The sequence below is a fragment of the Papio anubis genome, chromosome 10 (assembly GCF_008728515.1).
Source record: "Papio anubis isolate 15944 chromosome 10, Panubis1.0, whole genome shotgun sequence".
Lineage (NCBI taxonomy): Eukaryota > Metazoa > Chordata > Mammalia > Primates > Cercopithecidae > Papio > Papio anubis.
In genome coordinates, this window is record NC_044985.1 from 115,789,830 (window position 1) to 115,806,183 (window position 16,354).

The following is a 16,354-nucleotide window of genomic DNA, read 5'->3' on the forward strand; positions in this document are numbered from 1 at the left end:
TGACCAGGTCCAAGAAGACAAGAGAAGTGTGTTAGGGCCAGGTCAAACCAAAGGAAACGTTCCTAGAGGTCATTTGAGGGAGTAAAGAGGCAGCATGGTAATAAAGAAGAGCTAAAGAAAGAACAGAGAGATGGTGGCATCTTTTGACCTAAGACATGAGAATGGTAGAATAGGGAGAAGCAGAAGAATGGTTAGCAAGCTGGGTGGGTCTAGACCAGACCAGAGCAGGTATAGGTGCTGACTGGTTGAACATTAGGCATGGAAAGCATACAGTAGAGCACTAGTAGAGCTCTACAAAAGTGGATGAGGTTGCTTAAAAGTTCTAGGCCAAGTTACCTGGCATCCTTTCTGCCTTTGGACCCAGGCAACAGATGGCCAAAATAAGGAAACATATGAATAAGTAAGTCTGTTGCATTGTTTTCCTTGGTTCTCACCCTCTTTATTGGTAAGACAGTCAGCACAGCCTTTCCTGTGCTGTTAGAAGTGCTCTTGCTTCAGGCAGGAAGTCTAAGAAGATGGGGTAGGTTGTTGACCAAAGCTTGGGGGTAGGTTGAGGATTAAAGCGTTTGCTGTTGCTGAGGTCTGGAAGGAAAGGTTTGGGACTTGAGCATTCTTGTTTCTGCCTTGGTGCCTTTTTTTCTTGGACAAAAATCTGTACCTCTTTTAAAACCCAATACAACAGAGTTGTGTTTTTCCCTAGAGGCCTAATTTTATGAATTTCTAGGTCATAAAATTAGCTTAGTGTTATGTATTTCTATAAACTCTTATCTGTTTAACTAGCTCCTACAGAGGGGCTGCTGGCTGCCTCTGAAGCTTTCAGAAGATTTGAAATGTAGAGGGTAGCCCCGGGTTCCTTATTATCTTGTTTCTGTGGAGCTCCTGAGAGTCTTCACAGGGGCTGCCTGACAATTGCTTTTTGTATTAAAGTCAGCCCCATTAGGTATGTCTCTCAGGCCTCATTAGTTAGAGTATTTCACAGCTTCTCATTCTGAAGTGGGGGAGTTCTGCTGGCCTTAGCCCACCTGTGATAGTTGTTGGTGACAGGGTCAAAGTAGGGAGAAGAGAATATTCAGACTGTCATCAAGAATCCCTGACGTCTAGAATATAAACATCTCCAAACATACTGGCCAATTGTCTTATAGGTTTGTTAGTACAAAAGCATATTGTTATCAAAGGAATCTGTAGTCACTAGCGTGAGCCAATGTGGATTAATTGGATTATTCATCTTTGCTTCTTTCTGCTTGTTATGCTCACTCCTCTTGGGTATGTAAACTACAGGGCTTTTGGGGTTTTAGAAAAAACAACAGTTCTTTTCGTTGTAGTAGTAAATAGTCAATTTATTTCACAGCATGATTTTTGGCAAAATAGATAGCTGTATGAGTATCAAGCTGTGAGGCAATAATGAAAAATAATTTACTCTTATATAACTCTTTGAAGTTCAGATTCTTCGACATTTTTACTGTTTCCTTATACTTTTTATTGCAGACATCTGATGAAAGATAGTTGAGGGGCAAATGATAGTTTCTTCCTTTGTCAATTGGGATATTAAGGTACTGTGAGAGTAAGTGGCTGGTTTGAGGACTGAGAGTTTTTGGCAGAACCAGGGACAGAATCCAGATCTCTTGACTTTCAGCTTAATGTCCTTTTCCCCAGATTTTTGAAGTGGAAGTCATGTCCCCAAATGGTTAGGAAGCATTGATCCTGACAATTCTGCCTGGAGCAGTTCAAGGTACCCAGTGGCTTCTCATCTGCCATTCTTCCTGCCCTGTGCTAGATCCTAGAAATACAAAGTAGAATAGGTCACAGGCTTTGCCCTTCAGGAGTTCATAGGCTGGTTGGGAAGAGAATGGAAACAATTATGGTAAGGTTTGCAGGATGGAAACAGAAATACCACATTGTTATGGGAGAAACAAACTCTTATTTGAAAGAATTGGGGAAGATTTCATAGAGGTTACATTAGAGTTAAGGTTTAAAGGATGGGAATAGAGAAAGAGAGAGGATTTATTTTATTTCAAGATGAGAATGATTTGGCAAGAGAGGATTGTGAAAATTTCAGGTTTCAGGGAGGCATGTATGGATCAAAGCTTTCTCTTCCTGCTATACTATTGGCTGAGTACGGCAGCCTCTCTACTAACTCTCCCAGACACTGGAAGAAGCAGGGGGCTCCTAACTCCTCTCAGGATCCTGCCCTCAAGGGAGACTGAAAGGGGGACCATGGCACCCTTTTACAGAAACTCTTGGAACATTGCTGCCTGCTCGGTAAACTCTTGTTTGCCATTTATTTGATCTTCGCCCTGCTTCTTCCATTCTCTTTCCTTTTCTTCATCAAGTTCACCTCCCATAACCATAGCCCATACTTGTCTTTCATCTTTTGGTTAACCGTAATGAGTTTATTCTATTATTTTCCTTCTCTTAATACCCCAATACAGTAAATTACAAATATGCACGTATAAACCCTGTGGGTGCTAATAACAACTGCTAACTTATTGGTGCTTACTGTGTACCAGGTGCTATATTTAGTGCCTTGTACTATTCTTTTGTATGTTGTTACCTCTATCCCAATTTTGTGAATGAGAAAACTGGGGCTTAGTTTAAACATCTTATTTAGGGAACATATAACTAAGGAGTAACAGAGTGGAATTCAGATTTACATCTCCTGGCTTCATGATCACATTGTTATTTGTTATTCCAGAGATATCAAGGAGAGAGTTATTTGATCTGTAGACAGATATTGTCAGGCATCATAAAAATTAACACACATTTAGAAAATAACAATATATGCTTTAGCATTAGGTAATAGGTAATATCTTAAGTTGCCATCAAGAAGATGACTGTATCAGTTGATATAACTAAAAGCTTAGTGTTAGTCTCAGAAAATAAACAATTCAGAAAATATTAATTAGAATTCTAGTGGTTGTATCTTAGAACTGGAGAGGTATGATAGGACATTATGGAGACAGGTGTTGAGAATGAGGGAGAACCTTAACGGATACCTGCCCTAGACAGTGGAGCTGACCCAACAATAAAGTCAAATCAGAGTTGCAGCTTGCTGTTCAAGGCGAAGAGTCAAAGGGGTTACAGACCCAGATGCCATTCCTGCAGATCCCAAATTCATAGTACTTGGATGCACAGGTATTCAAAAGGCAAGTAGGCAGTTGTCATTTAGGAGGAAGTGGGTCCTGCTGGGGCTTTGGGACAGGGTGCTAAGTTCAGAAATGTGGGACTGTTTTCTTATAAGCGGAGTGGTAGAAGCAGCCACTGGGCTAGGAGTCAAGGATAGGATTTGATCCTTAAGCTAGGAGAATTGACTAGAGTCATATTGGGAGCAAGAACCAAAGCAGAGGACCAGCCTTGAGAGCCAGAATTCTGAGTGTTTTTTTGGTTGTACCAAAGGAGTCCTGGGAGCGCAGAATTCAGCTATGGTGTCTTAGTTGATGCAGCCGTAGTGATTGGCTCAGAGAAAATAAGAGTAAAAGAGGCTGACAGAGCATATCAAAATTACACTCAATCGGCAAAACAACGTGATAGGGAACATAACTAGCAAAAGAGGTGGATTTCAAATGAATCTTTTACTCATTGGAACTTTGTTAAAAATATAGTAAGACAGGCAGGAATCTACTTGATACATTGATACCTGTTGGAAACCTAATAATGCTAGGGACTCATTTATTTCTCCCACATGTATTTGTGCAGCAGCTGCAGGGTACTGAGAGGATAGAGTGGGAATAAATCAGTCAAGTACTTTGTTAGCAAATCTAAATTTCTCTCAAGATGGGATTATTTCACTTAACTTACAGCAGAGCAAAGTCTATATATGATTTAAGGAGGTAGGGTTCAGCAAGGGAATAATAGATGTATAATTATTTCGGAAGAGATTGGCACTGAAAGAAAGAAATAACTCGAGTTTGAAAGAATAAAGGAAGTGTTGATAGGAGTGACTACTGTTGTTCTAAATTGAACAAACGTAGAAATCAAAGTGCACATTTAATCCCTAATTTTCAATGGTTGTTTCACACCTCCTTATGGTCACATGAAATTGGTCTAGTACAGTAAATTGTTTCCTTTGACAACTAAGTTTTCCTTCAAGTGATTGTTTTAAAGTTTTGTGTTCCAAGTTCTTTAAATATGCACCCATCATACTAGATTATATTTAATCCATTCTCTTACATAACCACTATCATTTTGGATTGCTCTCAATTCCAGTGGAATTAGAATTTCTTAGAACTGTTTGGTTTCTTGGCCTGCATGGCAGGCCTAAAAGAGGCTTGGAAGGTACTCAATGATGGGAGGGCAAGGTCTTTGGAGCCTCCATCAAGAGTAGTATGGTAGGTGAGGTATATCCACTAACATGATCAGATTTTCCCAAGATTGCTATATACACAGACTATTTTTAACAGTCATCTTTTTTTCTTCATTACTGCCAGCTCTGGATCAAATACTTCAGGTTCTTGCCTGCTTTAAACATGCCCTCAGATCTCTGTAATTCAAGTTGAAATGTCTGAAATAAGGAAAGTATTGTTTAAGGATAGAGTAGCTTATTTATGCTGGGAAACTCCCAGTTAATATTTCAGGGTTATTTTCTAGAAAACTAATTTATCTCTCCTTAACCCCATGGAGATGTTTTGGTGAAAACCACATTTATTGTAACGAATGAGTTAATGTAGATAAAATACTTAAGGCAGTGATGGCACATTCTAAGTGCTCGAGAGATGTCAGGTATTACTACTATTAGTCTTAGAAATGAGGACCAAGAACATGGTTTAGCCACAACACATGATAACTCAGGTTTACTTTTTCTAGCTCTTGAATGTACCACATTTACTGAAAGAAGACAAAATATTCACGTAAAATGTTGGTGTCTTAGTACGTGCTTCTTTGAGTCATCTGCCTTGCTGAACAACTGTATGATAGGCAAGGTTATACTCTGGAATTATGTGGTTTATTTCTTACTCATGCTCACTGCCCATCAGGATCATCTAGGGGCTTTGCTTTGCATTATCTTTACTCCAGACCCCAGGATGGATGGAACATAGACCATCAGAAGTGCTCCCTTTCTCTGTGGCAGAAGGAAACAGAGCCAAGGAGGGCCACATTTAAAATACCCCTGTCCAGAAGTGATGGAGTCACTTCTGCCAGTAGCTCATTGGCAAGAATGAGTCACGTGACACCACCCAACCACAAGAGGACCAAGAAGTGCAGTCCTACCAAATGTCTGCAAGTAGGGATATAACAGGACGTATCTGGTAAACTGTGCTAATGACTCTCATACTGGACTAATTAGATGCATTATGTATTGCATTCCTGGCTAGCCATCTGAAAAGCATATGACACTGGTCATGGCAAAAGCTTCAGTATTGCTTACTACAAATATATCCCCACTCTTGAAAGTAGAATTCAGAAGGAACCTGAAAATGTTCTGGTTGATCTGTCTACAAGATCACCCTCAGTCATGTAATTATTGCTTTAAAGTACAGGGTATGATAACAAGTAAATTTGTTGATTTTGTAATTAAGTTAATGGTGTAGTGGTACAGTTTTTGTAAGTGAAAGGCAAGGAAGTTATATTTTAAGGAAACGTACTGACATTTACTTGGTAATATTTATAAACCATAAAGAGTTTATCATTAATAGTAGTATTGTGATATTGCTGCTTGCTACTGCTATTGTTCAAATTCTCATTTTTTATTAAAATTTTAGTAGACTTTTGTCTTATAGAAACTAGTAATGATTTAGGGCATATACATAACTGTCTTGTGAATTTAGGCAGTATTATGTACTGCATTGGAGACTTCTGAAAATATGGTACATTTGGAAAACTACAGATACTATTTTATTTTTGAGCTTAAAATGCAAGCTAGGGATATAAAGTGGCAAGAGATGAGGCCAGGCTGGCAGATGGAGAGGCAGGGGTGGTGGTGGTGGTGTCATATTGTGAAAGGTCTAACTGTGTAAGAGAGTTCAGTTGTTATGTAGTCACTGGGGAGTCACTGAATGATTTTGAGGAAGGTGACATAGTCACATTGTATATTAAATATCATTGTGGTGGTAGGGTGTGAAGGACTTAAAGGAAAGGGGCAAAATTGGTGGGAGACTGAAAAGAAAATTATGTATTGAGAGTCCCAGTGAGAGATGAAGTAACAGTGCCCATGTGAAATACAAGGAGGAGATGAATTTAAGACTGTTTAATAAGCTAGAACATGGTGATGGATTATAGGAAGAAGCTGCGATGACTTCTACGTTAGGCTCAGGTAATTGAGGGAATGGTGACACCCTTTGCCAAGATAGAATTTAGGAAGGGGAACAAGGACAGAAGTTAGAGTAGGATGATAAACTTGTTTAGACATGTTGAGTTTGAGATGCCTGAGGACATTCAAGTATATAAAGCTAGAAGGCATTTAGATATTAGGATTTAGAGTTCAGAAGTCAGAACTTGGCTAGAGGTAGAGATTTGGGTGTCGTCAATTGCACTTGAATAAATGGACATTTTATAGAGAAATAAAAGAAGACCTCTGAGGATAGAGCCTGAGGAATACCAAAACTTAGTGGGTATGCAGAAGAAGAGGATCTAGGAAAGAATGCTGAGGAGTGGTGGCCAGCAAGGAAGGAGGAACAGCAGCAGGGAATGATGTGCCAGAAACCAAGCTGATGAGCCTTGGAAGGAGGAGAAAGTGCCCTGTTGCTTATATGCCCAGTGAGAAGGTCTCCTGAGAAGTTAGCTTTGACTAACGTGGAGCCATCTGTGACATTGATCAGAACATTTTTAATGGGAGTAGAGAAGGCAGAAACCAAACCACAGTGAGTGAAGGAGTGCATGAAGGAGACAGAGAAAGGGTAGTGATTTAAGAATAAGAGGCACAGAGATGCTGTTTTTTGTTCTGGTATGAGAGAAACTTGACTTAAATATGATATCCTAAGCCAGACTTCTTAAAGGCAGGGCTTCAGATGGAGATTTTCACTTAAGTAGTGTATATTTGTGAAAAATTTCTGATCTATACCAAATTACTTAACATTTAATTAGGAAAATCATGGCCCAGATCAAAAGTTAGAATTTGAGAACAGCACTGAGAATGAACTAGTTGTAAAGCTGAAAGAAGTTGGGAATGGCTAGTAAGACAGTGAACTGACCATGCAACACACAGCTGAGGGAGAAACATTTCAAAATAGGCCCCAGAGGAAGCCAGATCAGATTTTAGGAGCAAGTGTACTGGGGACGATTGGCCATAAGAAGGGATCTCCCTGTGGTGATTTTTGAGAGCATAGGAACCTTTCTAAAACAGGAGTTGGCAAACTTTTTCTGTAAAGGGCCAGATAGTAAATGTTTTAAGCTCTGTAGGCCATACAGTTCTGTCACAACTACTCAACTCTGCCATTGTAACAGGAAAGCAGCCACAGACTTTATGTAAATGAATAACCACAGCTAAGTTTCAATAAAACTTTGTTGACAAAAACAAGTGGATTTGGCCTGTGAGTTATAGTTTACCAACCCCTGATCTAGAGGCATTATCACACTTCATGAAGGACTTCGTTCCTGCCCCAGTAAGGAACCCGGTGAGGTTAGACACAGACGCCTTATTCTCACCCCTAAAGGGCTTGCAAACTCTGCTGGGAAATGTCTCACTATTTGGGCTCCATCTCATAATTCAAGCTTGTAGTTCTTGAGTCTTTTGATTTTAAATCAGAAAATGTTAAGGAGTCTGTATCTCTGTGGGTGTTTGGGTAGTTGACTGGATTCTATATTTTGTTTTTTAGAGTTTTTTCTTTAATAATGTGTATGAATATTGAGCTTACAGCTTATTAACAATTCTATATGTATTTGCTTTAGATCCTTTTCAATCAGATTAGAAATGGATCCTGAAGATTAAGGTGTAAGTAATATTTGTGGAAATAGGAAATTGAATAGGGAGTACATTGTCCATCTTAACTTTCTGGCATGGCTCTCTCTCTTTACTGCTGCTTGTGCCTGCTTCTCATGTACTTCGTCATCCAGTGTCCTGGGGCGTCTACCCTTATGCTTCAGGCGTTTTTGCCATTCTCTTGAGCAGTGAGTAGCATGAATTCGTGTTTGCAGCGATCAGAGAAAAGATAAGTAGTTTTCCACATAGTCCTTTTTAGATGCCAAACTGGCACGATTTGTGTCACCAGAAAAATTTTCAGAGGTACAGGATATAGTAGTACAGACTAGTACCAAGTTAGCTAAAGGTCAGTGCTCTTAGGCAAGTGACAAAGGTTATTTCAAGAGTATAATGCTACAAGTAGGAAGTGAATTCAGAGTCAGGAACCTAAGAGGTTTCTAACAGATTGGAGCATAGAAAATGAGAGTGATTGAGATAAATGGTTTAGAATAGGGGTCCCTAACCACCAGACCATGGACTAGTATTTCGTCTATGTTTACAGTCACTCCCCATTGCTCACATCACTCCCTGAGCTCCGCCTCCTGTTAGATCAGCAGCGGCATTAGATTCTCACAGGAGCGCTAACCCTATAGTGAACTTCGCATATGAGGGATCTAGGTTATATGTTCCTTTTGAGAATCAAATGCTTGATGACCTGTCACTGTCTCCTGTCACCCCCAGATGGAACTGTCAAGTTGCAGGAAAACAAGCTCAGGGCTCCCACTGATTCTACATTATGACGAGTTGTATAATTATTTCATTATGTATTACAATGTAATAATAATAGAAATAAAGTGTACAATAAATGTAATGTGTGTGAATCATCCCAAAACCATGCCCCTGGTTTGTGGAAAAATTGTCTTCCATGAAACCGGTCCCTGGTGCCAAAAAGTTGCGGACCACTGGTTTAGAATGGAGGCTGTCAGCAAGGAAGGGGCCTCATCTACTTATGCAGTGCCTCCTTCAGACTTAGACTGAGTGCCTATTATGAGTCAGGTATAGTCCTATATCTCAGGAATACAGTAAGGCATAAAATAGGGTCCTGATTGCATCTAAACCATGGAACATAGAAAATGACTGCTTGCTCAGTTCTCCCAATGATGGTACTTAAGTGGTGCCATTCCAGATGGAAAGTAGAGCCATAATTTATTATTTATTTATTTTTTTGAGACAGTCTCACTCTGTCACCCAGGCTGGAGTGCAGTGGCGCGATCTCAGCTCACTGCAACCTCCGCCTCCTGGCTTCAAGCGATTCTCCTGCCTCAGCCTCCTGAGTAGCTGGGATTATAGGCATGTGCCACCACACCCGACTAATTTTTGTATTTTTGTTGTTGTTGTTGTTAGTAGAGACAGGGTTTCACCATGCTGTTCAGGCTGGTCTTGACTACTGACCTCGTGATCCACCTGCCTTGGCCTCTCAAGGTGCTGGGATTACAGGTGTGAGCCACTGCGCCCGGCCATGTAGTCGTTATTTATTACATGTAGTGGATGCCTTGGTGTATGGGGGCTTAATTCTCCTGGGAACTCAGGTTGAGAAAATCAGTCTAGTGGAGCAATAATAGAGTGGTAAGTGCAGTGATAGAGAAAAAGTCCTGGGTGTCATGGGAGTGTGCAATAGGGATACCCAGCTAGCTTACAGAGGGCCAGGGAATGCTTTCTGGAAAGGAATTTTGGGAAGAAATGAAGTCTGAATGGAAAACTGTAAACCATGTGGAGAATAGAGAAGGCTTGATGGAAAAGAGAGACTAACCTTCTCTAAGTCCAAAAAGTTTTAAAAATATAGCTAGAGGGGAGATTTTGAGAAGATTGGTGACCAGAGATAAGGTCTTATCAGCTTCTTACTGGGCACTGACAAAGCCAGATCGCAGACAGTCAGACCCAGTGTCTTACTGGTCTCAGTTTTGTGCTGCTGTAACAAAATACCTGAAACTGGGTGATTTATAAAGAATAGACATTTATTTTCTCATAGTTCTGGAGACTGGAAAGTCAAAGATGAAGGCACTGGCAGGTTCAACTGCCTGGTGAAGGCAGCATCCTCCAGAGGGAAGGAAGGCTGTGTCCTCACATGGCAGAAAGCGGAACAGCAAGTGAGCCTACCACTCTGTGAAGCCTCTTTTATAAGGGCCTAACTCCCATTCATAAGGGAGGAGCCCTCATGATATCATCACCTTTTAAAGGCCTCATTTTTTTTTTTTTTAAACAGAGTCTCGCTCTGTTGCCCAGGCTGGAGTACAGTGGTGCGATTTCGGCTCACTGCAACCTCCACTTCCTGGGTTCAAGCAATTCTCCTGCCTCAGCCTCCCGAGTAGCTGGGATTAGAAGCGCCCACCACCATGCCCAGCTAATTTTTGGAATTTTTTTTTTTTTTTTTGAGACGGAGTCTCGCTTTGTCACCCAGGCTGCAGTGCAGTGGCGTGATCTCGGCTCACTGCAAGCTCCGCCTCCCGGGTTCACGCCATTCTCCTGCCTCAGCCTCTGAGTAGCTGGGACTACAGGCACGCACCACCATGCCCGGCTAATTTTTTGTATTTTTAGTAGAGACGGGGTTTCACTGTGTTAGCCAGGATGGTCTCGATCTCCTGACCTCGTGATCCGCCCGCCTCGGCCTCCCAAAGTGCTGGGATTACAGGCGTGAGCCACTGCGCCCAGCCTATTTTTGTATTTTTAGTAGAGACGGGGTTTTGCCATTTTGACCAGGCTGATCTCAAACTCCTGACTTCAGGTAATCCGCCTGCCTCGGCCTCCCAAAGTGCGGGGATTACAGGCGTGAGCCACCGCGCATGGCCATTCACTTCTTAATACTATAACATTGGCGACACCTGAATTTTGGAGGGGACACATTCAAATCATGTTGCTCAGTCTCACTGGATGAATGCTATCTAAGATGAGCTGGATACTGTCACGGCACTTGGTGCATGGTCATTTCTTTTCCTTGAAATTATGATGCGCTATCTTTAGTCTAAAAGCACTGCAGTCTCAGGTCCTTTGGGATAAGATATGGTGTCTTTTGAAAGTGAGGAGGTTGAGCCTGGATATATTGGCTTTGGGCTTTCTGCCTGTCCTTTCTAATACATACTTGGTGTTGGGCGTGGTTTTCCTTTTGGGGTAATTTGGATTATTGCCACTCAAAGTGTGGTCCATGTACTAACAGCATGGAAGAATCTCAGGCCCAAGACCCACTGAATGAGAATCTGCATTTTAACGAGATCCCCAAGTGATTTGTATGAGCATTACATTTTGAGAAGCACTGATGTGGATGAGTAGGTCTTTTTTGCTCTTATGATAAAAATTAGTTTGTCACTATAGAGAAAGGAGAACTTGTATATGACATTATTATAGCTGGTCCTGGAGGAGAGTCATGGGTGCAGTGTAACTTGTTGGGGCTTCAGAGGTTTCAAGTAATGATAACGATTTCCTTGTTTTAGACTCGAGATCCCTCACTCTAACCCTTCACCCCCTTCCCTAGTTAGCTCTAGCAGTTGAAGGATATATTGTTCTTGTAGTTGGAAAAACCCACTGATTAGTTTATTGAAAAGAGATAGATTTTAGAATATCTTGAGTTATTTTTATCCCACTAAGTGTTCTGTAACCTACCTCCTTCCTATTTTGGGGAGATCATTTTATTTATTATTATTATTTTTAAGATGGGGTCTTGCTGTATTGCCCAGGCTGGTCTCGAACCCCTAGATTCAAGCTGTCCTCCTGCCTCGGCTTCCCAAAATGCTGGGATTACAGGCATGAGCCACCATGCTCAGCCTTGGAGTTCATCTTAATATTAAGTTCAGACAATCATGTCATTTCTGTCTTACTGGACTCCAGCTTCACTCTTTTTTTTCCGGAAGGGGATTACCTGTTACATTATGTTTAATACATGTTTGTCACAAACTTTCTATTTGAGACCCACTTTTAGTAGCTTTCAGCATAGTTTGAAGTCTTTTTGACAAGTACATTTACAGATTATGGCAGTTATTTCAATATGCAGAATTTTTGTATCTTGAAACACTTGAAAGTGTAAAGCACCTCCTCATAACTTGAGTATTACTATTTTTCCATTTGGCCTGTGCTACTGCAAAATGATATGCTAGTGCATCAAGTGGGATTAGAAAGAAAAAGAAGATAGCTGCTCTTTCTATAGTTGATAGTGTAAAGAACTAGAAGAGGAAAATGTAAAGAAAAACAGTCTGAAACTTTAAATGACTATATTTGAGGTTTATCAAAAAGATAAACTGTTTTTTAATAAATGAGGCACCTGCATTATCAAAATGATTTATTATTTGTAATTGGAATTATCTTTTCATCCAGACTTTGGTAAGAGGTGGTTAGATTATGCCAAAAAATGATTAACATTTGAAAAAATTGAGATAAAATTCATATAACATAAAATTCACCATTTTAATAATTTTAAAGTATACAGTTTTGTGGTTTTAGTATATTTACAATGTTGTGCAACCCTCACCACCATCTAATTCCAGAACATTATTCACCCCCAAAAGAATCCCTGTGCCCATTAAGCAGTAGTCACTCTCTGTTCGCCTTCTTCCTAGATGCTGGTAACCACTAATCTGTTTTCCGTCTCTATGGATTTTCTTATTCTAGACATTTCATATAAATAGAATTGTACAATATCTGTCGTTTTGTGTTTGTGTTCACTTAGCATAATGTTTTCAGGGTTCTTCCGTGTTGTAGCATATATCAGTACTTCATTTCTTTTTGTGGCAGAATAACATTCCATGTGTGGACATGCCACGTTTTGTTATCCTTTCATCAGTTGATGAACATTTGGGTTGTTTCCACTTTCTGGCTATTATGCTGTTGCGAACATTCATGCACAAGGTTTTATATAAGCACATGTTTTCACTTCTTTTGAGTATTTGCGTAGGAGTGGAGTTATTGGGTCACGTGGTGACTCCATGTTTAACAAAAATGATTTTTAAAATAAAGATGACTGAAAGATACTGTCCCCAAACTTTTCTGACCCCAAAGAAATTAGTCTTATGAATATATAAACAAGTTAAGCCCTAAAATTACTTCTTTTCTCTGGCATTTTGTCTACTATATGAGCTGCAGTTGTGTTGCTCCTGTTTCTTTTCACACGCAAGTCACCATTTTGGACATTTCAGAATGGAACCCTTCTATCTCCTAGACTGTGAATTTGATGGTCCTTTGCTGTATTATTTTATGAGTTACTTCTGGAGCATCAACAGTTCTCTCTTAAAAAAAAATCTTGTGGGCACTTAATAAGAGTTGTATATGCCCAAAATGTGTTTGCTCCTGTTGTTGAAGGAGGTTGTTTATTATCGTTGTTGTTATGGTGTGTTATTGAATATAGTTTTGGAACTCAAGTAGCTTAGTTACCTAATATAAATACTATTGGCCGGGGCGGCGGGGCGACCCGGGGCTGCGCGGGGGCGGGGTGCCGCCTCCCTGGGCCTGCCTGGGCAACCGCCTCCGCGATGCCGCTGCTTGTCGAGGGGAGGCGAGTGCGGCTGTCGCAGTACTCGCCCACGCTGCTGCGTCCGAGCCCCCTCTCCTTTGGAGGAAAGAGCCAGACTTCTCAGAGGTCAGTCTGTTCGAGAAGTGGGACCCCAGGGCCTTCTGTGTGTTCAGCGAAGAGAGCTTGCAGTGACCTCCCCGAAGAATGGCTCCATCTCCATTCTGGGTTCTGATGATGCCACTACTTGTCACATTGTGGTCCTGAGGCAAACAGGTAATGGGGCCACCTGCTTGACACATTGTGATGGAACCGACACCAAAGCTGAATTCCCCTTGATCATGAACTCCATAAAATCCTTTTCCGACCACGTTCAATGTGGAAGGCTGAAAGTGCACCTCGTTGGAGGCTTCAGTGACGACAGGCAGTTGTCACAAAAACTCACTCATCAACTTCTTAGTGAATTTGACGGGCAAGAAGATGACATTCACTTAGTGACATTATGTGTGACAATTAAATGACCGGGAAGAAAACGAAAACCACTTTCCAATAATATATGGCATTGCTGTCAACATTAAGACTGCAGAGATTTACAGAGCCTCCTTTCAAGGTCCAGGTCCGGAGGAGCAGCTGCGTATTGCGCGAACTTTAGCAGGAGGACCAATGATTAGCATTTAGGATGCAGAGACAGAACAACTTCGCATAGGACCGTACTCCTGGACGCCATTTCCACATGTGGATTTCTGGTTGCAGCAAGATGACAAGCAAATACTAGAGAATCTTTCTACTTCGCCTCTGGCCGAGCCGCCCCACTTTGTTGAATTTATTAGATCTACCTTGATGTTTTTTAAAAAAAATACCCATCTCCAACTAACACACTGTTTCCTGGAATAAAGCCCTACTCTACCACACACACACACACAAAAGAATTACTAGGTCAAAAGATAAGAAATTATTCAAATGGATTCTGTGTGCTACCAGGTTGCTGTGATCTGAATGTATCCCCAGAATTCATATGTTAGAAACATCATCTCAAATGCACCAGCGTTGGCAGATGTGGAGTCTTTTGGGAAGTGTTTAGGTCATGAGGGTAGAGCCCTATTGAATGGATTATAAATAAAAGGGCTTGCAGAATTGGGTTTTCTTACTCTTGCCCTTCTGCCTTCTGCCTTCTACCTTCTGTCCACATGATGACTCAGCAAGAAAGCCCTCACCAGGTGCTGATGCCTTAATCTTGGACTTCCCAGCCTCCAGAACTGGGGAGACAGTCTGGACACAGGGAAAACCTGAGACCAGGTTTTTATCCATTCTTTAATTAAATAATTAAAAGAGATAAACAAATTTGCTTTTATTTCTTTAACTTTTACTTTTTGACTTTCCATTCATCCTGTGACCTTGTTGATATTTTAAATGTTGGTTTTATCATCTTCAGTATTGTCTGTTTCTCATATGTGTTATTTCTGTGTTTGGCACTTTGCTTTGGGCACAGTGCCACTTGTGTGTGCCTAAGGCTGGATTTGTGTCCTCATGGTATTAACTCTCAAGTCAGGGACATAGACATATTTCTGTAAGCATACACATCCTTGTTTTGTGCAGACTTTTCTTTCATGCTCATGTTTCTTTTCCTTTTGTTTGTAGCCAGACATTTTGGACCCAATGTCTATTTCTCACTAGTGATGTGGATTCTGCAGTTTGTTTTCTACCCCAGCTTTCTACCAAAGTTGTTCTTTTCATGGTTGTCACTGATTTCCTACCTGTTTTCATTGGTTGTTTTCTTAGTTTTCATTTTCCTTGAGCTTTCTACAGTGATTTAAGACCATTGATTTCCATTTTCTTTGTAATAACCTCTCATTAGTTCCATGGCCCGGTTCTGTTTCTTCTATTCAGTGTGTTTGTTTTTTTTATTGATTTCTCTCTTTTCTCCACTTAGTTGTAGACACTTCTTTTTTCTTTTTTTGAGATGGAGTCTCGCTCTGTTGCCCAGGCTGTAGTACAATGGCATGATCTCGGCTCACTGCAACCTTTGCCTTCTGGGTTCAAGCAATTCTCCTGCCTCAGCCTCCTGAGTAGCTGGGATTACAGGTGCACCACCACGTCCAGCTAATCTTTTTTTTTCTTTTTCTTTTTTACTTTTTTTTTTTTAAGGAGAGATGGGGTTTTGCCACGTTGGCCAGGCTCTCAAAATCCTGACCTCAGGTTTTCCACCCACCTTGGCCTCCCAAAGTGTTGGGATTACAGGCGTGGGTCACTGCGCCCAGCCAGTTGTAGACATTTCTTAAGCTTCTAGCCTATGTCCTCTTTTCTTTCTTTACATTCTTTTCCAGATAGGTCTTTATGTACTTTCCTAGTTTAAACTGACACTTCTATTTGGAGGATTTCCACCATCCATTTGTTTATTCGACATTTTTTGATTGGCAGCTTTCTACGTGGCACTGGCCTGGGTCCTGGAGATACAAAGATGAACACACTTTGACTACCCTCGATGAACTTGGAGACCATTGCAGAAATCAGATGTGTAGACAGAGAGCCACATTGCTGTGTGATAGGTTTCTTAACCCTGATGTGAACACAGAGATGAAGGAAGTATATGGAGTGGGAGACAATGGCTCTAAGGAAACTTAAATTTCTTGTAAGAGTGACATTTGAATTGCAGTTGGAAAGGAGAGTTTGCAAAATGAAAACTAAGGGGAGAAGAGAATATTTTAGGAAAGGGAACTGTATGTTTAAAGGAAGAGAAGCATGCATGCCTCCCAAGTCTCAACTGGTGAGGGCAAGGGTTTTGTCTTATTTTATTTGTATTCATGGTATTAAGGTAACAACTGGCACCTTTCAAGTTAGATTGGGGTCTCCATTCTAGATCCTTTATTTACTGGCTCTGGGCTTTAGGGGCCTTAACTATAAATGGTGTAAGTTTTTGATAAGGGTGAATGAGTTGTAATCAACTAAAATAGTGTCTGACAAGTAGTAGGTGCTTTTAAAATGTGAGTTATATTCTTTCATTTTCCTTCTCTATCTAGCCACCTGTTAACTGG

General features: G+C 40.8%; 1 protein-coding gene and 1 pseudogene across 1 annotated transcript in view; both read left to right on the plus strand.

The window, feature by feature from the left end:
- DIS3L2 (DIS3 like 3'-5' exoribonuclease 2) overlaps positions 1-16,354 on the plus strand; it is a 441,955-nt gene that overhangs the window by 84,945 nt on the left and 340,656 nt on the right.
- Positions 10,582-15,298, plus strand: LOC108581448 (annotated as a pseudogene).